Source organism: Bos grunniens, chromosome X, assembly GCF_055505025.1.
Source record: "Bos grunniens cultivar Pamir isolate PY7600 chromosome X, Bosgru_T2T1.0, whole genome shotgun sequence".
Taxonomy (NCBI): Eukaryota; Metazoa; Chordata; class Mammalia; order Artiodactyla; family Bovidae; genus Bos; species Bos grunniens.
The window spans coordinates 53,056,908-53,081,100 of NC_141194.1; the positions used below are offsets into that span (position 1 = coordinate 53,056,908).

The following is a 24,193-nucleotide window of genomic DNA, read 5'->3' on the forward strand; positions in this document are numbered from 1 at the left end:
TGCAGGACGCCTCATCCAAACAACAAACAAAAAAACACAAACCCAATCATCAGTAGACAGGAGTACCACCTCAGACAGTTTTGCCCATCAGAGGAAAAACAAACAAACAAACAAAAACTCAGCACAAATATCACCCTATACAACGCTCACACAAACCACTGGACCAACCTGAGGAAGGCAGAAACCAAAAGGAAGAAAGAACTCAATCTTCTTCAAGGAAAGCCTAGGAAAAAGAGACCTCAAACACAATAACTTTAAAAAAAATGAAAAGGCAGTGAAATACTGCACAAATAAAGGAACAAACTAAAAAAACAGAAGTCCAAATAAATGAAGAGGAAATAGGAAAATTACCTGAAAAATAATCAGAATAATGACAGCAAAGATGATCAAAAACCTTGAAAACAAAATGGAGAAAATGCAAGAATCAATTAACAGAGACCTAGAAGAATTAAAGACTAAGCATACAGAGACAAACAACACAATTACTGAAACTAAAAATACTTTAGAAGGAATCAATAGCAGAAAATCTGAAGCAGAAGAACAAATCAGTGAGCTGGAAGATAAAATGGTGAAAATAAGAGCAGAATAGAGTAAAAAGAATGAAAAGAGCTAAGGACAGTCTCACAGACCTCTGGAACCATATCAAATGCACCAACATACGAATTATACAAGTCTCAGAAGAAGAAGAGAAAAAGAAAGGGTATAAGAAAATTTTTGAAGAGATTATACTTGAAAAATGCCCCAACATGGAAAAGGAAATAGTCAATCAAGTCCAAGAGGCACAAAGAGTCCCATACAGGATAAACCCAAGGAGAAACAGGCCAAGACACATACTAATCAAACTAACAAAGACTAAACACAAAGAAAGAGTATTAAAAACAGCAAAGGAGAAGCAACAAGTAACATACAAGGGAAACGCCATATGCTTAACAGCTGATCTTTCAGCAGAAACTCTGCAGGCCAGAAGAGAATGGTAGGATATATTTAAAGTATTGAAAGGGAAAAATCTACAACCAAGATTACTGTACCTGGCAAGGATCTCATTCAAAATTGATGGAGAAATAAAAAGCTTTTCAGACAAGCAAAAGTTAAGACAATTCAGTACCACCAAACTGGCTTCACAACAAATGTTAAACGGACTTACATAGTCAAGAAATACAACAGAAGAAAAAAGGTCTACAAAATCAACCCCAAACAATTAGAAAATGGCAACAGGAACATATATGTCAATAATTACTTTAAATGTAAATGGATTAAATGCTCTGACCAAAAGACACAGACTGGCTGAATGAATACAAAAACAAGATGCAATATATGCTGTCTACAAGAAACCCACTTCAGACCTCAAGACACATACAGACTGAAAGTGACAGGATGGAAAATTAGATTCCATGCAAATGGGAAGCAAAAGAAAGCTGGAGCAGTAATCCTCATATCAGACAAAATAGGCCTTAAAATAAAGATTACAAGAAATAAGGAAGGACACTGCATAATGATCAAGGGATCAATCCAAGAGGAAGACATAACAATTGTAAATATCTATGCACCCAACATAGGAGCACCTCAATACATAAAACAAACACTAACAGACATAAAAGGAGAAATTGACAGTAACACAGTAATAATAGGACATTTTAACACCCCACTCACACCAATGGACAGATCATCAAAACAGAAAATTACTAAGGAAACACAAGTCTTAAATGATACATTAGATCAGATGGATCTCATTGATATCTTCAGGACATTCCATCCAAATGCAGAATACACCTTCTTCTCAAGGGCACATGGAACATTCTCCAGGATAGACTACATCCTGGCTCACAAATCAAAGCTCAGTAAATTTAAGAAAACTGAAATTGTATCAAGCATTTTCTCTGACCACAATGCTATGAAACTAGATATCAATTACAAGACAAAAACTGTAAGAAACCCAAACACGTGGAGATTAAATAACATGTTTCTAAATAACTAACAGGTTACTGAAGAAATCAAAATGGAAATAAAAAGATTTCTAGAAACAAATGACAATGAATACAGGACAACTCAAAACCTATGGGATGCAGCAAAAGCAGTTCTAAGAGGGAAGTTTATAGCAATACAATCCTACCTCAAGAAACAAGAAAAACATCGAAGAGGCAACCTAACTTTACAGCTAAAGCAACTGAAAAAAGAAGAAAAAATCCCAAAATTAGAAGGAAGAAATCATAAAGAACAAGCAGAAATAAATGAAAAAGAAATGAAAGAAAAAATAGTAAAGAGTAATAAAACTAAAAGCTGGCTGTTTGAGAGGATAAACACAATTGGCAAATCCTTAGCCAGACTCATCAAGAAAGAGAGAAGAATCAAATCAACAAAATTAGAAATGAAAAAGGAGAGGTTACAATAGACAATGAAGAAATACAAAGGACTAAAAGAGACTATTACGAACAACTATATGGCAATAAAATGTATAACCTAGAAGAAATGGACACATTCTTAGAAAAGTTCAATCTTCCAAGACTGAACCAGGGAGAAATAGAAATTATGAGCAACCCAATTACAAGCACTGAAATTGAAGCTGTGATCCAAAATCTCCCAAAAATCAAAAGCCCAGGACCAGATGGCTTCACAGGAGAATTCTATCAAACATTTAGAGAAGAGCTAATGCCGATCCTTCTAAAACTCTGTCAAAAAATGGCAGACCTATACAATATTGTAAAGTAACTAGCCTCCAATTAAAATAAATAAATTTATAATAAAAAAATGGCAGAGGAAGGATCACTTCCCAATGCATTCTATGAGGCCACCATCACCCTGATACCAAAACCGGACAAAGACAACATACAAACAGAAAACTAAAGGCCAATATCACTGATGAACATAGATGCAAAAATTCTCAATAAAATTTTAGCAAACAATTCAGCAACACATCAAAAAGCTCATACACCATGATCAAGTTGGGTTTATTCCAGGGATCCAAGGATTCAATATATGGAAATCAATCAATGTGATGCACCATATTAACAAATTGAAAGATAAAAACCATATAATCACCTCAATAGATGCAGAAAAAGCCTTTGACAAAATTCACCAACAACTTATGATTAAAACTCTTCAAAAAATGGGCATAGAAGGAACCTAACTGAACATAGTAAAGACCATATATAATAAGCCTACAGCAAACATTATTCTCAATGGTGAAAAACTGAAAGCATTCCCCCTAAGATCAGGAACATGACAAGAGTGTCCACATTCACCACTATTATTTAACATAGTTTTGGAAGTTCCAGTTTCAGCAATCAGAGAAGAAAAAGAAATAAAAGGATTTGAGATCAAAAAAGAAGTAAAGCTCTGTTTGCAGATGACATCACTTGCATTTCTATATACTAACAAGGAAAAATCAGAAAGAGAAATAAAGGAATCAATCCCATTCACCATTGCAACAAAAAAGAATTAAATATCTAGGAATAGACTTACCTAAGGAGACAAAAGAACTGTACACAGAAAATTATAAGACACTAATGAAAGAAATTAAAGATGACGTAAACAGATGGAGAGATATTCCATGATCCTGGTTAGGAAGAATCAATATTGCGAAAATAACCAAATATACTATCAAAATATACTACCAAATGCAATCTACAAATGTAACGCAATCCCTATCAAATTACCAGTGGCATTTTTCACAGAACTGGAACAAAAAAATTTCACAATTCATATGGAAATACAAAAGACCCCGAATAGCCAAAGCAGTCCTGAGAAAGAATGAAGCTGGAATAATCAAGCTTCCTGATTTCAGATTACACTACAAAGCTACAGTCATCAAGACAGTATGGTACTGGCACAAACACAGAAATATAGACCAATGGAACAAGATAGAAAGCCCAGAAATAAACCCATACACCTATGGGCAACTTACTCTTGAAAATGGAGGCAAGACTATACAATGGGGCAAAGACAGCCTCTTCAATAAATGGTGCTGGGAAAAATGGAAAGCTACATGTAAAAGAATGAAATTAGAATACTTCCTAACACCATACACAAAAATAAACTCAAAATGGATTAAAGACCTAAATGTAAGGTCAGAAATTATAAAACTCTTAGAGGAAAACATAGGCAGAACATTCGATGACATAAATCAAAGCAACATCCTCTATAACCCACCTCCTAGAGTAACGAAAATAAAAACAAAAGTAAAGAAGTAGAACCTGATTAAACTTAAAAGTGTTTACACAGCAAAGGAAACTATAAGCAAGGTGAAAAGACAACCCTCAGAGTGGGAGAAAATAATAGCAAATGAAACAACTGACCAAGGATTAATTCCCAAAATATACAAGCAGCTCATACAACTCAATACCAGGAAAACAAACAACCCAATCAAAAAGTGGGAAAAAGACCTAAACACACAAAGAAGACATACAGATGGCTCACAAACACATGAAAAGATGCTCAACATCACTCATTATTAGAGAATGCAAATCAAAACTACAATGAGATATCACCTCACACCAGTCAGAATGGCTGTTATCAAAAAGTCTACAAACAATAAATGCTGGAAAGGGTGTGCAGAAAAGGGAACACTCTTGCACTGTTGGTGGGAATGTAAATTGATACAGCCACTATGGAAGACAGTATGGAGATTCCTTAAAAAACTAGGAAGAAAATCACCATATAACCCAGGATCCCACTCCTAGGCATATACCCTGAGGAAACCAGAATTGAAAGAGACATATGTAGCCTATTGTTCATTGCAGCACTATTTACAATAGCTAGAATATGGAAGCAACCTAGATGTCCGACAGATGAATAGATACAGAAGTTGTGGTATATACACACAATGGAATATTACTCAGCCATAAAAAGGAATGCATTTGAGTCAGTACTAATGAGGTGGATGAACCTAGAACCTATTACACAGAGTGAAGTGAGTCAGAAAGAGAAATATACATACCATATTCTAACACATATATATGGAATCTAAAAAAATGGAACCAAAGAATTTATTTACAGGGCAACAATGGAGAAACAGACATAGAGAATTGACTTATGGACTTATTGACTTATGGGAGGAGAGGGTGAGATGTATGGAAAGAGTAACATGGAAACTTACATACCATACGTAAAACAGATAGCCAACAGGAATTTGCTATATGGCTCAGGAAACTCAAACAGGGGCTCTAGAGAGGTGGAATGGGGAGGGTGATGAGAAGGAGCTTCAAAAGGGAGGGGATATATGTATCCCTATGGCTGATTCATGTTGAGGTTTGACAGGAGACAGCAAAATTCTGTAAAGCAATTATCCTTCAACAAAAAAATAAATTATTTTAAAAAATAAATAAAAATTTAAAAGCAACTTTCTAGACCCCAAGACAATTTAGAAGACAATGCCTTTCCCCAGTATTAGAAATGTAAGGCATTTTAAAGTTGAATATGCATCTTCCAGAGAGTTTGGTTTCTGTTGAGCATGATTGTATGAAAAGATCAAACCCCAAATAAATAAGAGAAGAAACTGAAAAAAAAAAAAAAATGAGACTCTGGTAAGCAGACTTTGGTAAGCAATCCAAATGCTTACCCAGCCAGCTTCACTTCACACTGGCCACAGAAATAAACCAACCAAGGTTCTCAATAGTTGAGACTTTGGGAAAGAAACAAACAAGCCATGGCCCTCCCTAAGGAAAAGATTCCCTAAGGGACAGACTCTGGGAAAGAAAGGAACAAGCCAGCTCCCTCCTTGGAGTTGGCTAAAGACGGTTATTCAAGGATCCTCCAAAGACACAGGGTCATCTAAGTCTTTATATCTTATTATCCACATATGCTAATTATCTCTGATCAATTCCTGGTTTCAGTTCTTGAGCCCTGAGTATGAGGAAGAGTTAACTGAGTTAGAGTCCACACACAGAACCCCTGGCTAATTGCTAAGATCATTGTTTGGACCATCCAAGAAAGAGGAGTATTGTAGGATGGTAACCCAGGTTATCTGCATTCTCAAATGGCCTCAAAGGCTGAGCAACCACACTGAATTCTATGGCCCAATTCTTGGGCCTAGCAATTCTGGGAAAGATAGGACCAAACCAAGGTTCTCTACTGAAGCAGTTAAGGGCAACTGTTCCAGGAGAAAGGTAAGATTGTAATCAAGTCCCCCATATTCACAGCAAATCACGAGTCCTTGGCTATCTCTGATCACCTCCAAGCCATAGTATTCTGGCCTCAAAACTAGGGGAGAAAAGAACCAAAGTATGAATCCTCATATACTTTTACTGGGAGTCAAAACTGGTGCAATCCTTTTGAAAATCAACTTTCCATTATCTTTTAATTATCTCTTAAAGTTATCTTTTAAGGTTAAAAAGCAATGACATCACTTTGCCAACAAAGATCCATATAGTCAAAATTATGGTTTTTCTAGTAGTCATGTACAGATGTGAGAGTTGGACCCTAAAGAAGGCTGAGCACAGAAGAATTTATGCTTTTGAACTGTGGTATTGGAGAAGACTCTTGAGAGTCCCTTGGACAGCAAGGAGATCAAACCAGTCAATCCCAAAGGAAATCAACCCTGAATATTCATTGGAAGGACTGACGCTGAAGCTGAATTTCCAATACTTTGGCCACCTGATGCAAAGAGCGAACTCATTAGAAAAGACCCTGATGCTGGAAAAGATTGAGGGCAGGAGGAGAAGGGGGAAAAAGATGAGATCGTTAGATACCATCACCAACTCAATGGACAGGAGTTTGAGCAAACTGTGGGAGATAATGAAGGACAGGGAAGCCTGGCTTGCTATAGTCCATGGGGTTACAAAGAGTCGGACATGACTGAGTGACTGAAGAACAACAACAAAGTAAAGCTGAAGATATGCATAAACTATTACTAGCAAATCCCTCTCCCAGATATGTATCTCAAGCACATGTGGAACAGGAGCAGTACTGTTCACAACAGCCAAAAACTGAAAGCAATCCAAATGTTCATAAGTAGTAGAATGCACAAGTAGGTGTGCATGTGGAAACGTGTCTGTATACACATGTGAAGAAATGATTACCATAAAAGGCAAGTCAGGACAAATGGTTACCTCTGAGAGAGAACCATTACCTCTGGTAGAGAATTGAGGCTTCTAGATAACTTGCAATGTTCTATATTTGGTGTTGAAAGGTTCTTTTATGGGTGTTTACTTTATAATTACTCATTTCAGTGTACTTTTACACTTTATGCAACTTTTGGTATTTTTATTATATTACACAATATGAAAAACATTTAAAAAAAAAAGAATCTAGGGCCTTCATATAGAACTCCTTTAAAGCATCCCCTAAGAGCATGTGTTCTCAATCTCATAAGGGATGATATAAAAAGCATCCACCCCTTTGTGAAAGCTATAGGCACTGGTTATCCACATTCATTTATAATAGAATTCTTAGAACGGGAAGCCCGGGCAGGCTACGGTCCTACCAGCAGTGCCATTTCCCTGAGAGTTGCTAAGGGCAGTTGTTCAAGTCCCTCCAAGCACAGGAATCGGTGAACAGAATGCTATCTTAGCTTCCCTTACATTCAAGATTTTACCACCAGTTTTTTCCTAGTCCTGGTTTTTGGCCAAAAAAAAAAAAAAAGTTTGTGAAGCAAAGACAAAGTTGAAACAAGGCCAGGACCATCCAAGGGATCTGGTGCAAAGCTGCTTCCATCCTCCTCCCTTCTGTAAAAATCTCCATTCCTATCAAAGGATAGGAATGTCCTATCCTTTGTCCAATCAATGTCATATCCAATGTCCAATCAATGTCATACCATGTGCTTCTCAGCCACACTCACCCCTTCTTCTACAAAATAGAGCATCTTTCTCACCTTCCTCTCCACTCTTAAACCCTGTATCTTTCCCCATCTTTGATGATCCCATGGCTAGCTTGTTCATCTCCCAGTTTCACAGTTCCTTGACCTCCTCCACTCCAATTCACCCACCCACAGAACCTTCTCATCATTCAGAACTACTTTTCCTCTGAAATCTTAAACTCCAATATCCTACTCTGACCATAATTTCTTATTCGCAATTCCACCTTTTAAACATCCACTCTTTGAGCTTTGAAGTTGCCATACAGCTTCATATCTTCCCAGCTTCTCTACAGAATCCTACTGAGAATACACTCTTTCCTGATGAGACTAGATCCCATGGTCTATAACCTGAACAAACCTCATCAGTAACCTCAACAACCCACTTAGCCCTTCAAACCTCCCACCACTCAAAATCATCATCACACATTCATAAATCTAAAATCAAATTCAACGTTTGCCTTCCTTGCTCCCACTTCTTGGCAGCCGAATACACCTGGAAAAAAGGACAAGACTAAAATCACTTTATTTCCAGCTCAGATATGCATTTATTACTTACTGCCCATCAATCTTCTCCCATTCCCCAGAGAAGGGTGCAACCTTACTCCTCCTTCCTCTGGCCCCTGTTCATCCCCTCGCACACTCCAGAAAGCCCTTACTACCTTATCACAGAGAATGTACCAGGGCAAGAAAGAAACTCTCAATTTCTTGCCTCTCCACAACCTCACAAACAAGCCTTTCTGACCCTCTTTAACTCTGATATTAGAAGTGATGCCCCTTCTCTTGCTCATGGCCAGTTCTTCCACATATTCACTATACCATACCTTTTCCACACCTGTTTCTCCAGTTACCCCATTTCTCTCCTCTATTTTCAACAACCTCTTTGACTTTATTAGCTCCTCCACTACAGAGCATATAAACATGCTCAAATTTCTCATCCTGAAAATATACATATACCACTTGTTATCTATTCTACTTTTCATAGACAACAGTCTACATTCACTTCATCAACACCTTTGCCAACTACATTACTGGTTCTCTCTGCCTTCACCAACACAGATCGATACACACTCACTGCCCTGGCTTCCCCTAAATCCTTAACCTAACAGAACCGTCTCAAGTCTGTATCTTATATATCCATGTAGATGAATTTCACATTATATACTTTTAAAAGTTTAAGACAGTAGTTTTAAAAGAGAAGTGCAATACACGTTTTTTAGTATACAGCAATGCCCGGCACAGAGAAACATATAAAAGGAGATAAGCATCTTCAATCATCATTTCACTCTCCCGGAGATAACTGTTAAAGCGACATACTAACCTCCAGGAGAAGCCAAAAAAAAAATCACCTCACTCCCTCCCTCTCCATACCCTTAAATCCCAAGGAGAGGAGGAAGAGGAATTCTCAATATTACTTAAGGATACACAATTGGGCCTCAGTGCCAACTGGTGGAGCTTTGAAGAGGAAAAGCACAATAAGCCAAAGTTTTGGTGTGGCCTGTTAAATAAAAAATCATTCTGATACTTGTTAAAATGGTAAGAAAGACTTTATTAAAGACTACTGTGATAGGTGTCAAGACTACTGCAGTACAGGGGAGAGACTGGACTCAACTATGAATACAGTTAAAGACAGTTGGGGATCTACAGGCATGGAGCTATAGAAAATTACTAAAAGGAGACATCAAAACTAAGTTGATCTTTGCTAAACTGACTTGGGATTCTCGCTGAAGGCAGATCAGAGTGCTAAAATATCAAGCAAGGGTGGGGGGACTCTTGCTAAATTGACTTGGCAGGATTCTTTCTAAAACTGAGCTAAGTAGGCCAAGACAATGTCCAAGGATAAAGTTTAGTTGAAAAAAGGGCTCAAAGGAGCATGACTAATGTTAGGTCAAGGAGAATCTTTATTGTGGTTTCCCATCCCTCCGCCTTCCATGGGAAATGCTTCTCCACTGAAATATTCTAAAGTCTACATCCATGGCAATGAGACAGCCCCTGGATATACACCCACATACAGAATTATAAACACATAACACTACATCTATGTGTGTATGCACAGATCTATTTTAATATATTATTCTATATGTATGTGTGGTGTGTGGGACAGTCATGTGTGTGTGTATGTATATACATTATATATTCAACACTTTATATATACCTGTTGCATATAGTTCTATGTGTAATATATATAATCTATCGTGTGTATATATATACTCTATAGTATATATGTTATAACCTATTGTAATGCACACACACACACACTTCTCCCACATGCTACACACATACCTGAGGTTCACTGTAACATGACATTCTTTCTCCTCTGTTTCTCCTCCTTATTATTCTCCTACTGCCCCATTCCTCCCCACCCAGCCAGTGTATCATCAGTACATCACAGGGGTGATTATATATCTTATCTGCTTTAGACAATTTCATTACTTCTCCTTCATAGCCTTCAGAGTGAAATCTCAGTTCTCTGACCTGACTTTTGGGGCTCTCAACATCCTGGACCCCATCCAGGTCTCCAATTTTGTCTCTCTTCCCCTACATAAAACTTATGTTTCAGTTATGACCAACTATATACATACCTTTCCTTAAATACATCAAGATCCCTCTGCCTCTTTCAGTTTCCTCTGACTGAAACCCTTCATAGCTCCTCTACCTTCATACTTCTTCTATTCATCCAATATCAAACATTAAAATTCTGAAAGAGATGGGAATACCAGACCACCTGATCTGCCTCTTGAGAAATTTGTATGCAGGTCAGGAAGCAACAGTTAAAACTGGACATGGTACAACAGACTGGTTCCAAATAGGAAAAGGAGTTCATCAAGGCTGTATATTGTCACCCTGCTTATTTAACTTATATGCAGAGTACATCATGAGAAACGCTGGACTGGAAGAAACCCAAGCTGGAATCAAGACTGCCAGGAGAAATATCAATAACCTCAGATATGAAGATGACACCACCCTTATGGCAGAAAGTGCAGAGGAACTAAAAAGCCTCTTGATGAAAGTGAAAGAGGAGAGTGAAAAAGTTGGCTTAAAGCTCAACATTCAGAAAACAAAGATCATGGCATCCAGTCCCACCACTTCATGGGAAATAGATGGGGAAACAGTGGAAACAGTGTCAGACTTTATTTTTCTGGGCTCCAAAATCACTACAGATGGTGACTGCAGCCATGAAATTAAAAGACACTTACTTCTTGGAAGGAAAGTTATGACCAACCTAGACAGCATATTCAAAAGCAGAGACATTACTTTGCCAACAAAGGTTCGTCTAGTCAAGGCTATGGTTTTTCCTGTGGTCATGTATGGATGTGAGAGTTGGACCGTGAAGAAGGCTGAGCGCCGAAGAATTGATGCTTTTGAACTGTGGTGTTGGAGAAGACTCTTGAGAGTCCCTTGGACTGCAAGGAGATCCAACCAGTCCATTCTGAAGGAGATCAGCCCTGGGATTTCTTTGGACGGAATGATGCTAAAGCTGAAACTCCAGTACTTTGGCCACCTCATGCGAAGAGTTGACTCATTGGAAAAGACTCTGATGCTGGGAGGGATTGGGGGCAAGAGGAGAAGGGGACGACAGAGGATGAGATGGCTGGATGGCATCACTGACTCGATGGACGTGAGTCTCAGTGAACTCCGGGAGTTGGTGATGGACAGGGAGGCCTGGCGTGCTGCGATTCATGGGGTCGCAAAGAGTCGGACACGACTGAGCGACTGATCTGATCTGATCTCCTCTTTCCAAGGCATTTTCAAATGCCCATTCTCTGCTGCCACAGACTGTCAATCCCACTTGCCTATGCCCACCAGAGTACCGATCATACTTTAGTCACTGACTGTTTATTCATATTACCACTATAATGAACCTTCATCAAGGACAAGAAACTAGTCAGATTTACCTTCACATCTCCTATACCAAACATAACACCATATATATCATTGTAAGTGAATTTTTGCTGAATGAATGAAAAACTACATAAATAAAGCCATTCAAATGTATTCAAAATAGAGAGGAAAAGAGCACATGACAAAAAAAATCTCCTGAGCATTCACATCTTGTTTTCTAAGTACCAATCCTTACTGAAAGAATACACGATTCCTTGCAAAATGACTGATTCCAGCACTGGGGCAGACAGTGTACATGATGAGCCTAAAATGTATCAGAGAGCAATGAAGTCAAGATCTAATGAATTCTTGTCAAATGATACAGGAAACAAATGAAAACTACTTCTAATTTCTAAAATGGCACAATTTGTTTGATCCCTCTGAGCATCTCTGGCGGGTGTGAGGTATGATTCTAAACATGATTTTGCCTCCCTACTGCCTTGTTGGGGTTTTTCCTTTGCCCTTGGACGTGGGGTATCTTTTTTGGTGGGATCCAACATTCTCCTGTCAATGGTTGTTCAGAGTGAGTTGCAGTTTTAGAGTTCTCACAGGAGAAGATGAATGCACATCCTTCAACTCCACCATCTTGAATAATCCCCATTAAACCCATACTCCCGCTTTGGGCGAATTTAATTCAGGAGACCACTGTATCTACTACTGTGGGCAAGAATCCCTTAGAAGAAATGGACTAGCCCTCACATTCAACAAAGGAGTCCAAAATGCAGTATTTGAGTACAATGTTAAAAACGACAGAGTGATCTCTGCTGGTTTCCAAGGCAAAACATTCAATACCACAGTAATACAAGTCTATGCCCCAACCACCAGTGCCGAATAAGCTGAAGTTGAAAGGTTCTATGATGAGCTACAAGACCTTCTAGAACTAACAACAAAAGAAAGATGCCCTTTTCATCATAGGGGACTGGAATGCAAAACTAGGAAGTCAAGAGATACCTAGAGTAACAGGCAAGTTTGGCCTTGGAGTACAAAATGAAGCAGGGCAAAACAGATGTGCAGATAGCACCACCCTTATGGCAGAAAGCAAAGAACTGAATAGCCTCTTGATGAAAGTGAAAGAGGAGAGTGAAAAAGATGGCTTAAAACTCAACATTCAGAAAACTAAGTTCATGGCATCTGGTCTCATCATTTCATGGCAAATAGATGGGGAAACAATGAAAACAGTGAGAGACTTTATTTTGGGGGCTCAAAAATCACTGCAGATGCGAACTGCACTGCAGACTGCAACAATGAAATTAAAAGACACTTGCTGCTTGGAAGAAAAGCTATGACCAACCTAGATAGCATATGAAAAAGCAGACACATTACTCTGCCAAGAAAGGTCTGTGTAGTCAAAGCCATGGTTTTTCCAGTAGTCATGTATGGCTGTGAGAGGTGGACTATAAAGAAAGCTGAGCACCAAAGAATTGATGCTTTTGAGCTGGGGTGTTGGAGAATACTCTTCAGAGTCCCTTGGACTGCAAGGAGATCCAACCAGTCAATCCTAAAGGAAATCAGTCCTAAGTGTTCATTGGCAGGACTGATACTGAAGCTGAAACTACAATACTTTGGCCACCTGATGTGAAGAACTGATTCACTGGAAAAGACCCTGATGCTGGGAAAGACTGAAGGCAGGAGAAGAAGGGGACAACAGAGGATGAGATGGTTGGATGGCATCACCAGTTCGACATACATGAGTTTGAGCAGGCTCTGGGAGTTGGTGATGTACCAGGAAGCCTGGTGTGCTGCAGTTCATGGCGTCACAAAGAGTCAGACATGAATGAGTGACTGAATGGAACTGAACTGATGGGTTTAATAAATACACACTAATATACATATAAAACAGATAAGTAACAAGGATTTACTGTATAGCATAGGCACTATATTCAATATCTTATAATAACCTCTAATGGAAAATAATCAGAATAAATATATGTCTGTAACTGAATCACTTTGCTGTAGACCTGAAACTAACACAGCATTGTAAACCAACTATACCTCAGTGAAAAATTTTAATCACAATGGATACACATTAAATACATAAAAATCCATGAATTCTTAATGATATTAAGCAATGAAGGTCTCTAGGAAATCAATTCTGAAAACTGATATATGAAAAAAAGCATTTATCCTTTGTTTTAAATGTTAACAGTTTTTAACTTAACTACAGTTAATTTATACTGTTGTGTTAGTTTCAAGTGTATGGTAAAGTGACTCAGTTATATACACATATGTGTATGTATATATAGCTTTTCACATTCTTTTCCATTATAAGTTATTATGAGATACTGAGCACAGTTCCCTGTACTACACAATAGGATCTTGCTGTTTATCTGTTTTATAAATAGTAGTGTATATTTTAATCCCAAACTTCTAATTTATCTCTTGCTCCCCTAATCCTACTATCCCATTTGGTAAACGTCAGTTTGTTTTCTATGTCTGTGAGTCTATTTCTGTTCATAAATCTTGAGTTTCTTTTAATGAAACATAAATTAGAACAAAAAAACATATCTGGCAAGGAAAAGTTCTCCTTTATAAAATAATCCCAGCTAATAAATGCAGAATAACTGGTAGAATTCTACCACTACTTTACAACCACTACTGAAATACTGAATTTAGACAGTTATCTCCAATGGCTCTGAAAATCAACAGGAGAAAGGTTGGGAGGAAATGCTACAATGGAGGGATCAGGCTGAGATCACCTGAAAACACAAATCAACCCCAGCATCAGTTAAAAAGATAAAATCACCCATGAGGTATTGCAATAAAAAGTGCATTACACTGCCTGAGATGATTCTTACCTTTAAAAAAATAATTAAACTGAAGCTAATCAAGCCTCTAGCTCTAAATTCCAGTGAAGAGGAAATATGGGAAGGAGAAAACAATAAAAACCACATCAAAGAAGCAATCATCTAAGTCCATTTGTCAATCAGACAAATGACTTAGTTTCTCCAATAAATCAACAGTCTTTAAAACTGGCAGGGCATGGGGGTGGGGGCTTTAGAGGATTTACAGGAAAAGAGACTCAAGAGAAAAACAGCCAGTAGCAATAAATGGTCTTTTTTGGATATAGATTTAACAAAGCTACTGTAAATAGACATTTTTCAGACAATCATGGAAATCTGAATATGAACTGAGTATTAGATAATATAAAGCATTACTGTTAATCTTATTAAGTATAACAGCCTCAGTTCAGTTCAGTCACTCAGTCGTGTCTGACTCTTTGCGACCCCATGAATCGCAGCACGCCAGGCCTTCCTGTCTATCACCAACTCCCGGAGTTCACTCAGACTCACGTCCATTGAGTCAGTGATGCCATCCACGCATCTCATCCTCTGTCGTCCCCTTGTGGTTCCTTATTTAACACACCTATGACTTAAGGATCCATAATGAGTTATTTATCTGTCCAATGACATAGTGGCTGAGTGCCGTTTTCTCAAATACCCCAGTGAGAAAAGTGGGTGAGGAGAAAAAATAAAACGAAATTGGTTAAACAGTATTAATTGTTGAAGCTTGGGAAAGGATTATGCATGGTTATGTGTGGTGCATGTGCTTACTACTTTCTTCTTTAAAACTATTTGAAAATTTCAGGAATAAAAGAAAAAAAAAAACAGAAGCCAACGTGAAGGAGTTTCATATGACTACTTCCAAACCAGACAGTTTGAGCAACAGAAGAAGTAATGACTTGAAAAGTACTAAATATATAACAAGTTCAATAAAATATAGAAAACAATAAAATCTTAAGAAATATAAAAACACATTAGGTTGGATAATAGTTTTAAATAAAACACAGTTTGAAAAAAATCTGAAAATGCAGTAGGTAGGTATATGATATTAGGGAATTATTGTTAAGTTTTCTTAGTAAGATGATGGCAATTAAATTATTTACAAAGTGTTCCTAATATTAGGAGATGAACAATGAGATATTTGTGGGAAAAGTATCAAATTGACCTATTAAACTGGTATCTGAATCAAAATGCCAAGGATTTTTGTGAAAACTGACAAGCTGATTCTAAAATGTGTGCATGCTAAGTCAATTCTGGCGTGTCCAACTCTTGGCAACCCTAGAGACCGCAGCCCTTCAGTCTCCTCTGTCCATGGGATTCTCCAGGCATGAATACTGAAGTGGGTTGCCATGCCCTCCTCCACTGGATGTTCCTGACGGATCAAACCCACATCTCTTAAGTCTTCTGCATTGGCAAGCAGGTTCTTTACAACTAGTGCCACATGGGAAGCCCTCTAAAAAATATATACGGGTGAAAATGAGTATAATAACCAAATCAATCTATAGATTCAATGCAATCTGTATCAAGCTACCAATGGTATTTTTCACAGAAGTAGAACAAATTATTTCACAATTTGTATGGAAATACAAAAAACCTTGAAAAGCCAAAGCAATCTTGAGAAAAGAATGGAACTGGAGGAATCAACCTGCCTGAATTCAGACTATACTACAAAGCTACAGTCATCAAGACAGTATGGTACTGGCACAAAGACAGAAATATAGATCAATGGAACAAAATAGAAAGCCCAGAGATAAATCCACACACCTACGGACACCTTATCTTTGACAAAGGAGGCAAAAATTCACAATGGATTAAAGACAATCTCTTTAACAAGTGGTGCTGGGAAAACTGGTTAACCATCTGTAAAAGAATGAAACTAAAACACTTTCTAACACCATACACAAAAATAAACTCAAAATGGATTAAAGATCTAAACATAAGACCAGAAACTATAAAACTCCTAGAGGAAAACACAGGCTAAACACTCTACGACATAAATCACAGAAGGATCCTCTATGACCCACTTCCTAGAGGAATGGAAATAAAAGCAAAAATAAACAAATGGGACCTAACTAAACTTAAAAGCTTTTGCACAACGAAGGAAACTATAAGCAAGGTGAAAAGACAGCCTTCAGAATGGGAGAAAATAATAGCAAATGAAGCAGTTGACAAACAATTAATCTCAAAAATATATAAGCAGCTCATGCAGCTCAATACCAGAAAAATAAATGACCCAATCAAAAAATGGGCCAAAGAACTAAACAGACATTTCTCCAAAGAAGACATACAGATGGCTAACAAACACATGAAAAGATGCTCAACACCACTCATTATCAGAGAAATGCAAATCAAAACCACAATGAGGTACCATCTCATGCTGGTCAAAATGGCTGCTATGAAAAAGTCTACCAACAATAAATGCTGAAGAGGGTGTGGAGAAAAGGGAACCCTCCTACATTGTTGGTGGGCATGCACACTAGTAGAACCACTATGGAGAACAGCGTGGAGATTCCTTAAAAAACTGGAAATAGAACTGCCATTTGACCTAGCAATCCCACTGCTGGGCATACACATCGAGGAAACCAGAATTGAAAGAGACACATGTACCCCAATGTTCATGACAGCACTGTTTACATGGAAGCTAGGACATGGAAGCAACCTAGATGTCCATCGGCAGATGAATGGATAAGAAAGCTGTGGTACATATACACAATACAATATTACTCAGCTATTAAAAACAATGCATTTGAACCAGTTGTAATGAGGTGGATGAAACTGGAGCCTACTATACAGAGTGAGGTAAGTCAGAAAGAAAAACTCCAATATAGTACATTAATGCATACATACGGAATTTAGAAAGATGGCAACAATGACCATATATGTGAGACAGCAAAAGAGACACAAATATAAAGAACAGACTTTTGGACTCGGTGGGAGAAGGTGAGGGTGGGATGATTTTAGAGAATAGCATTGAAACATGTATATTACCATATGTGAAATAGATCACCAGTCCAAGTTCGATGCATGAAACAGGGCACACAAAGCCAGTGCACTGGGACAACCCAGAGGGCTGGGATGGGGAGGGGTTCGGGATGAGGGACACATGTACACCTCTGGCTGATTCATGTCAGTGTATAGCAAAAACCACTACAATATTGCAGAGTAATTAGCCTCCAATTAAAATAAATATATTAGCTAGTTTTTTTTAATGTATATGGAATTCAAAAGGCCAAGAATAACCAAAGCATTATTAAAGATAAAGAGCAAAATTGTAGGACTTACTGACCATATATAAGATACATTATAAAGTTACATTAATTATGACAGTGGTACTAATAGAAAAACCAAAATGAAATGAATTCAGAAATAAACCCACATATATAACCTAATCATCTGATTTATGAAGAAGATGATGATGCTAGAGGGAAAGGATGATCTTTTCAATAAATGGTATTGAATTGCTGGATGTCTGTTTCAAAACAACAACACAACAACAATGGGCCTTTATCCATATATCATACTGGCAACATACAATAAAATCAGTATCAAATGAACTAGAAATATAAATGAGATTAAACAATAACATCACATAGAAAAACATCTCTATGACTTTGAGAAAGGCAAAGATTTCTTAACCAGGACAAACAAGCACTACCCATATAGAGGAAAAATTATGAACTCAACAATATTAAAATTGAGATACAAGCATATCTTGTTTTACTGTGCTTCACAAATACTGCATTTTTTACAAATTAAAGGTCTGTGGCAACCCTGTGTGATGCTGGTTAACACTTTTTAGTAATAAAGTATTTTTTAATTAAGGTATATTCTTTTTTAGACAGTGCTATTGCACACTTGGAGTTTCCCAGGTGGCCAATGCGGGAGACACAGATTTTGGGCTGGGAAGATCCCCTGGAGGAGGAAATGGCAACCCACTCCAGTAGTCTTGCCTGAAATCTGGTGGGTTACAGTCCATGGGGTCAGGTCGCAAAGAGTTGGACAAGACTTAACGACTGAGCATGCATGCATTGCACACTTACTTGACTACAGCATAGTGCAAAATTGACTTTTAAACGCACTTGAAACCAAAAAATGTGTATGATTTGTTTTATTGTGATATTCACTTTACTGCAACGGTAGTAGCAAACCTGCAATATCTCCAAAATGTGGTTGTATTCAGTTCATCAAAAGACACCATTAAGAGTCTGAAAGTGCAAGCAATTGAAAATTTGCAATAAACAGATCTAACAAAGTATTCACATTCTTACTAAAGAAAGATCTTCTACAGAACAATAAGAAAAGGATGGTCCAGGAGAAAAAGTGGTCAAAAGACTTGAATAGGTACCTTGAAAAAAAGATATCTAAGCCAACAAACAGGAAAAGATGCACATTTATCAGCAGAGATATGCAAAATAAAACCACAAGATACTATTAATAACCACTAGAATGGTTACATATTTTTTCCTTAAAAAGACAACACAGTATGTGTTGGCAATATTCTAGAGCATTGGAACTCTTAAAATTTTCTATTAGGAGTTTTTTTAGTACAACTGCTTTGGAAAATTGGTTGGCAATACGTACTAAAGCTAATCTTATCCATAACCTATGAATTAATCAGTTCTACTCTTAGGTATATGTTCAACAGAAATCTGTGTATATATCACCAAAAGACATGTTGTAGAATGTTTATAGTACTATTTGCAGACCAAATAAAGATATAAACAACCAAATTGCCTATCAGTTGTGGCATATTCACACAATGGAATACAGAGCTATAAGAATGAAGGAATTACTACTACACTCAATAACTTGGCTCAGTATCAAAAACAAAATCTTAAGCCAAAGTCAACCACACACAAAAACATACCAAATCTTTATAAAGTCCCAAAACGGGAAAATTATTATACAGTGATAGAAGCCAAGATGTGGTTAATTTGAGGTTTAGATTGTAACTGGTAGGGAAATATATTCAAGGGATTTCAGATACTGATAATTGTTTTTTTTTTTTAAATGAAGTATGCTGTTGTTTAGTCGTTAAGTTGTGTCCCACTTTTTTGCAATCTCCTCTATCCATGGATTTTTCAGGCAAGAATACTGAAGCAAGGTGCCATTCCTTCTCCAGGGGATCTTCCAGGACCAAGCATCGAACCTGCATTGCCTGCACTGGCAGGCAGATTCTTTAACAATGAGCCACCAGGGAAGCCCAACATGAATTTACAGTTGATTTACAGTATTATATTAGTTTCAGGTGTATAGCATGGTGACTCAGATTATACTCCATTTAAAATTATTACAATACAATAGCTATAAATCCATGTGCTATACAATATATCCTTATTGCTTATCTATTTTATACATAGTAGTTTGTATCTCTTAATCCCATACCTGCTATTTGCCCCTCTCCCTACTGGTAACCACTAGTTTGTTTTCTATATCACCAAGTCTGTTTCTGTTTTGCTATATATATATTCATTTGTATTATTTTTTAGATTCCAAATATAAGTGATACCATAAAGTATCTGTATTTCTCTGTTTCACTAAGCATAATATTCTCTAGGTACATACAACACTGCTACAAATGGCAGAATTTCATTCTTTTTTATGGCTGAGTAATTGCAAAGCTTCACTGCTAGCTCAGTGGTAAAGAATCTGCCTGCCAATGTAGGAGATGTGAGTTGGATCCCTGGGTCAGGAAGATCCCCTTGAGAAGAAAATGGCAACCTACTCCAGTATTCTTGCTGGGAAATCCCCCAGACTGAGGAGCCTGGCGAGCTACAGTACAGGGGGTAGCAAAAGAGTCGGACACGACTTAGTGACTAAAGAACAATATTCCATTGTACATATACACCATATCTTTATCCATTCATCTGCTGATGGACACTTGGGTCGTTTCCATATCCTGGCCATTGTAAATAGTACTGCTAAGAACACTGGAGTGCACACATCTTTCCAAATTAGTGTTTTCACTTTTTCCAGATATATACCATGAGTGGAATTGCTGGATCATGTGGTAGGTTACACAGTGGTGACAATGCTTTCAGCTGTACCCTTATGTATTCATACCCCAATAAAAGTTAAAAAGGAAAAAAAGAATAAAAAGTTTGAAAATGGGAAAAAAAAATAAAGTAAAAAGTCATCACACTTTTCAGCTCTTAACATTTATAACTAGGAAGTAAATCAAGTACCTGATATAATCAGACTTGTGAAAGAGAGCTTACAAAATGAAATTTTTATATCCAGACTATGTCTAATAAAATTTTGTGTATTTTCTACTTCTCATTAATAAACAGAGACAGAGAGAGAGAAAGAGACAATCAGGCCAGGACTGAGTATCTGACAGACTTTAACTCCATTAACTCCACCATTTAGCAAGTTACTACCCACCTGAGTCTGGGTTTTGTCATCAGGAAAATGACAATGATGATACTGACTTTTAAACAGTGGTTCTGAACATTAATTAGGGAGCCAACTACATTAAAAAGGTTGTATATAAAAGACAGGCACTAAATTCATTTCAATTTACCACACCAAACATTTATGGGCAACATTACGAACATGCAGAGAAAAGAGCAGTGAGAGAGGAAAGCAAATATGCTGCAGGTTAGCATACAGTGCACCACAAATTAACACATTGAGGAAGAGGTGAGGATAGAGGCAGACATGTCTTCCCAGAGGGGCTGGTAACTGACAATTCACCTAAATGTAGCAAGAAGCTAGCCAGGAGAAAGACAATATGGGGAACCTACATGGACAGATTAGATCATTCGAGTAGGCAGCAAGTAAGTGTTAGTCGCCCAGTCGTGCCGGACTCTTTGCGACCCCATGGACTGCAGCCCACCAGGCTCTTCTGTCCATAAGATTTTCCAGGTAAGGATACTGCAGTGGGTTGCCATTGGCTAGTGACCACAGGTAGAGGGGAGAAGAGGGAATGCTGGAAGCAAAATTACCAACAAATGCAAAGCCACTGTCATAAATATATCCCAGCTTCCCACTCATATATGTATAGTCTGTGCCCTCTTTTCCTTTAGATTTCTGCTCAAATGTCACAATACCAGGGAGGCCTTTCTGCCTTTTCTATCTAACATAGTACAACCCTCTCTATCACAACCTATTATATATTTATGATATATTCACTCATTGTCTCTCAACTATACTTAATCATCCCTTACTTTGGCAAGTCTAACACATTACAGAAGAGGGAATAAGTTGCTTGTTCAAGGAGACTGCTAGTTAAATTCCTCTTTATAACCTGAAATACCCCTCACCCTCATTATAAATTTAATTTTCTCTCTTGGAATTGAAATAATAAATTGTGATAATTAATGAATAGTCTTGCAAGACAGTTTACACACGATAAATGGTGCAAAAACATAAATTCACATTGCAACAAATGAAAAAGACAAAATTCATATTGCACCAAATAGATAATACATGCATAGCTCAAAAAAAAAAAAATCGTCTTAAAAATCTGTCAACTTGTTCTTCAATGTTGCTACTGAACACCAGGAAAATATTTACATAATAAACCCAACTCACATGAATTAATAAATTTGTGATTGGATGTCGTATCTGTCAACCATTTCTGCCCTGTGAGAAATTCTAAAGATGGGAAAGCTTCCACCCTCTAAAGCTGACACCAAGTTATAAGCAAAACTCACTATGTTTGTCACTCAAAATTTGGAGATTCAGTTGTATACCAAAATTTTTTTATGTCATAGGCTGAAACCAGTGCAATATCTGATATGTGATTTCGTTCAGGGTAATAAATAAATACAAGTACATAATCTGAACAAGTTCCTACGTCTCTGAGAGCTCTAAAAATTTTCTGCTCCTTTGCTTATTTTTAAAGACAACAAAAACAGCCTTGCCCTTGAAATAGAAGCCACACCTGGTTTTATAAAGTATTAATAAATAATTCACTGTCCTCTGCAGAAGTAGGACCAAAGAGAATCAAAAGCCTTCAGGGGGAATAAAATACTGGGGTTTAAAGGGGAAAAAAAGGGAAGAATGTAGGCTCAGACTAGGGGAAAGAAAACAGAAGTCTCTCAGTCGTTTCCGACTCTTTGCGACCCCATGGACTGTAGCCTATCAGGCTCCTCCGTCCATGGGATATTCCAGGCAAGAGTACTGGAGTGGGGTGCCATTTCCTTCTTCAGCGGATTTTCCCGACCCAGGGATCGAACCTAGGTCTCCCGCATTGCAGTAGACGCTTTACTGTCTGAGCCATCATGGAAGCCAGAGTCGGGGAAGAGGGTAGCAAAAGTTCTGAAGCTAAGAGGAGGGCGGGGTGGAAGGTGGGAGTAAGAGGTAGGAAAGAAAATCGATGGTACAGGGAATGACCCAAATTCATAAAGACCAGGAAGAGGATTCGAGATAAAGAGGTGAAGTGAAGAATAATCAGGCATAAAAGGACCATAAGAGTCAGAAGGAGGGGACGACGGCCAGCCATCTCCTGAGGAGTGAGAGAGTGGAGATAGAGATCAGAACCACAAGCGTCAGAAACATCCTTCAGTGTACCCTGGAGATGAATTCTTTCCACCTCGTGGTGAAACAAAGAGGAAAGCGTTCCTGAAGTGTTTGGGGACTCACTTGTGAAAATTATCAATCCCTTTCTTTACACTCACCTTGGTGAAGAACGCCGCGACAAGATGAAGGCGTGACCGGAAGTGCTAATTTCTTTTGTTGGCGGAAGCTTTTGCCCGGGACGCCACACCCTCACCCCCGCCCTCATCACTCCCCGCCCCCACCTCCGCCTTCACTCCAGACAACTTCCTGTGCCTTTCTAGCAAGCTTTTGAAATACTGTATCTCAATGGCTCTCTCACCAGATGCGCACCTGGATAGTGACGTAGAATGTCTGGAAGAAGGAATCAGTAATTTTTTACAAATCCTACTAGCCCTAGTCATCCCAGGAACTGAGGCATCTCTGCCAAACTCTATGTATCCTATTTGTCACCTCGCCTTACTGATTCAGACTTTCAAGTACTGTTACTTCCTTAACTCTCGGATGTCTACAGTTACATATTTACCATGCTGATTAACTGCTTTCTGGAATTAAAAAATAAGTTCATTTTAATTACTGGTATAAAAATTTCAAGATCTTTAAAAAGTCTTAAATCTGAATCATTTCTGTCTTGAAATGGAATCCAGAGAGTAACATTCCATACTCAAATTTGCAAATGAAAGTGAGCTCATTTAGAAAGCATTCTTGTGTACTTTTATATCCCCCACCCAAATGAAGACAATGATAATTGACAAAAAGTTTCAATAATAAGAATAAGCCTTACTTTGGTTAAAAGTTCAATATTGAGTTACCTATTGCTGTTACCTCCAGAAAACTCCTCTAGGGCCAAAATCTATACCCCAGTTCTTCTCTTTTGTGGTTATTTTCAGCCAGTTCACAAGTGTACCAAATACTATGCTAGACCCAGAGACATGGCACTAGAAGCCCACAGCCTAGGAGCTAAGGCAACATTTAAACACTTAAGAGTCTAGCATAAAATAGGTGATTATGGATGCTTGTGGAATGAATAAATAAATTACCAAAATGTGGTCAGGGTAATGACAAGCGCTAGCACAAGGTCTTTACTTTTGCTAGTATTTGTATAGTTCATTTCAGCATTTGACTCATGTTTTGTCATTCAACCAACAGATTTTGAACAACCACTTGGTGTAAGGTTCTGTTTCTGATATTGTCCATATGAAGAAGATTAAGATATAATCCTGGATTTCAAGACCCTCCAACC

General features: G+C 37.9%; 1 protein-coding gene across 6 annotated transcripts in view; it reads right to left on the reverse strand.

Annotated features, from left to right (window-relative positions):
• Nucleotides 1–23,119, reverse strand: part of MAGED1 (MAGE family member D1) — a 79,786-nt gene extending 56,667 nt beyond the window's left edge. For all 6 annotated transcript variants that reach the window (XM_086388747.1, XM_086388742.1, XM_086388744.1 and 3 more), the window contains exon 1: nt 23,073–23,119. The gene's annotated coding sequence lies outside the window, so the exon portion shown is untranslated. The remainder of the gene's footprint in view (nt 1–23,072) is intronic.
• Nucleotides 23,120–24,193: the final 1,074 nt, after the last annotated feature.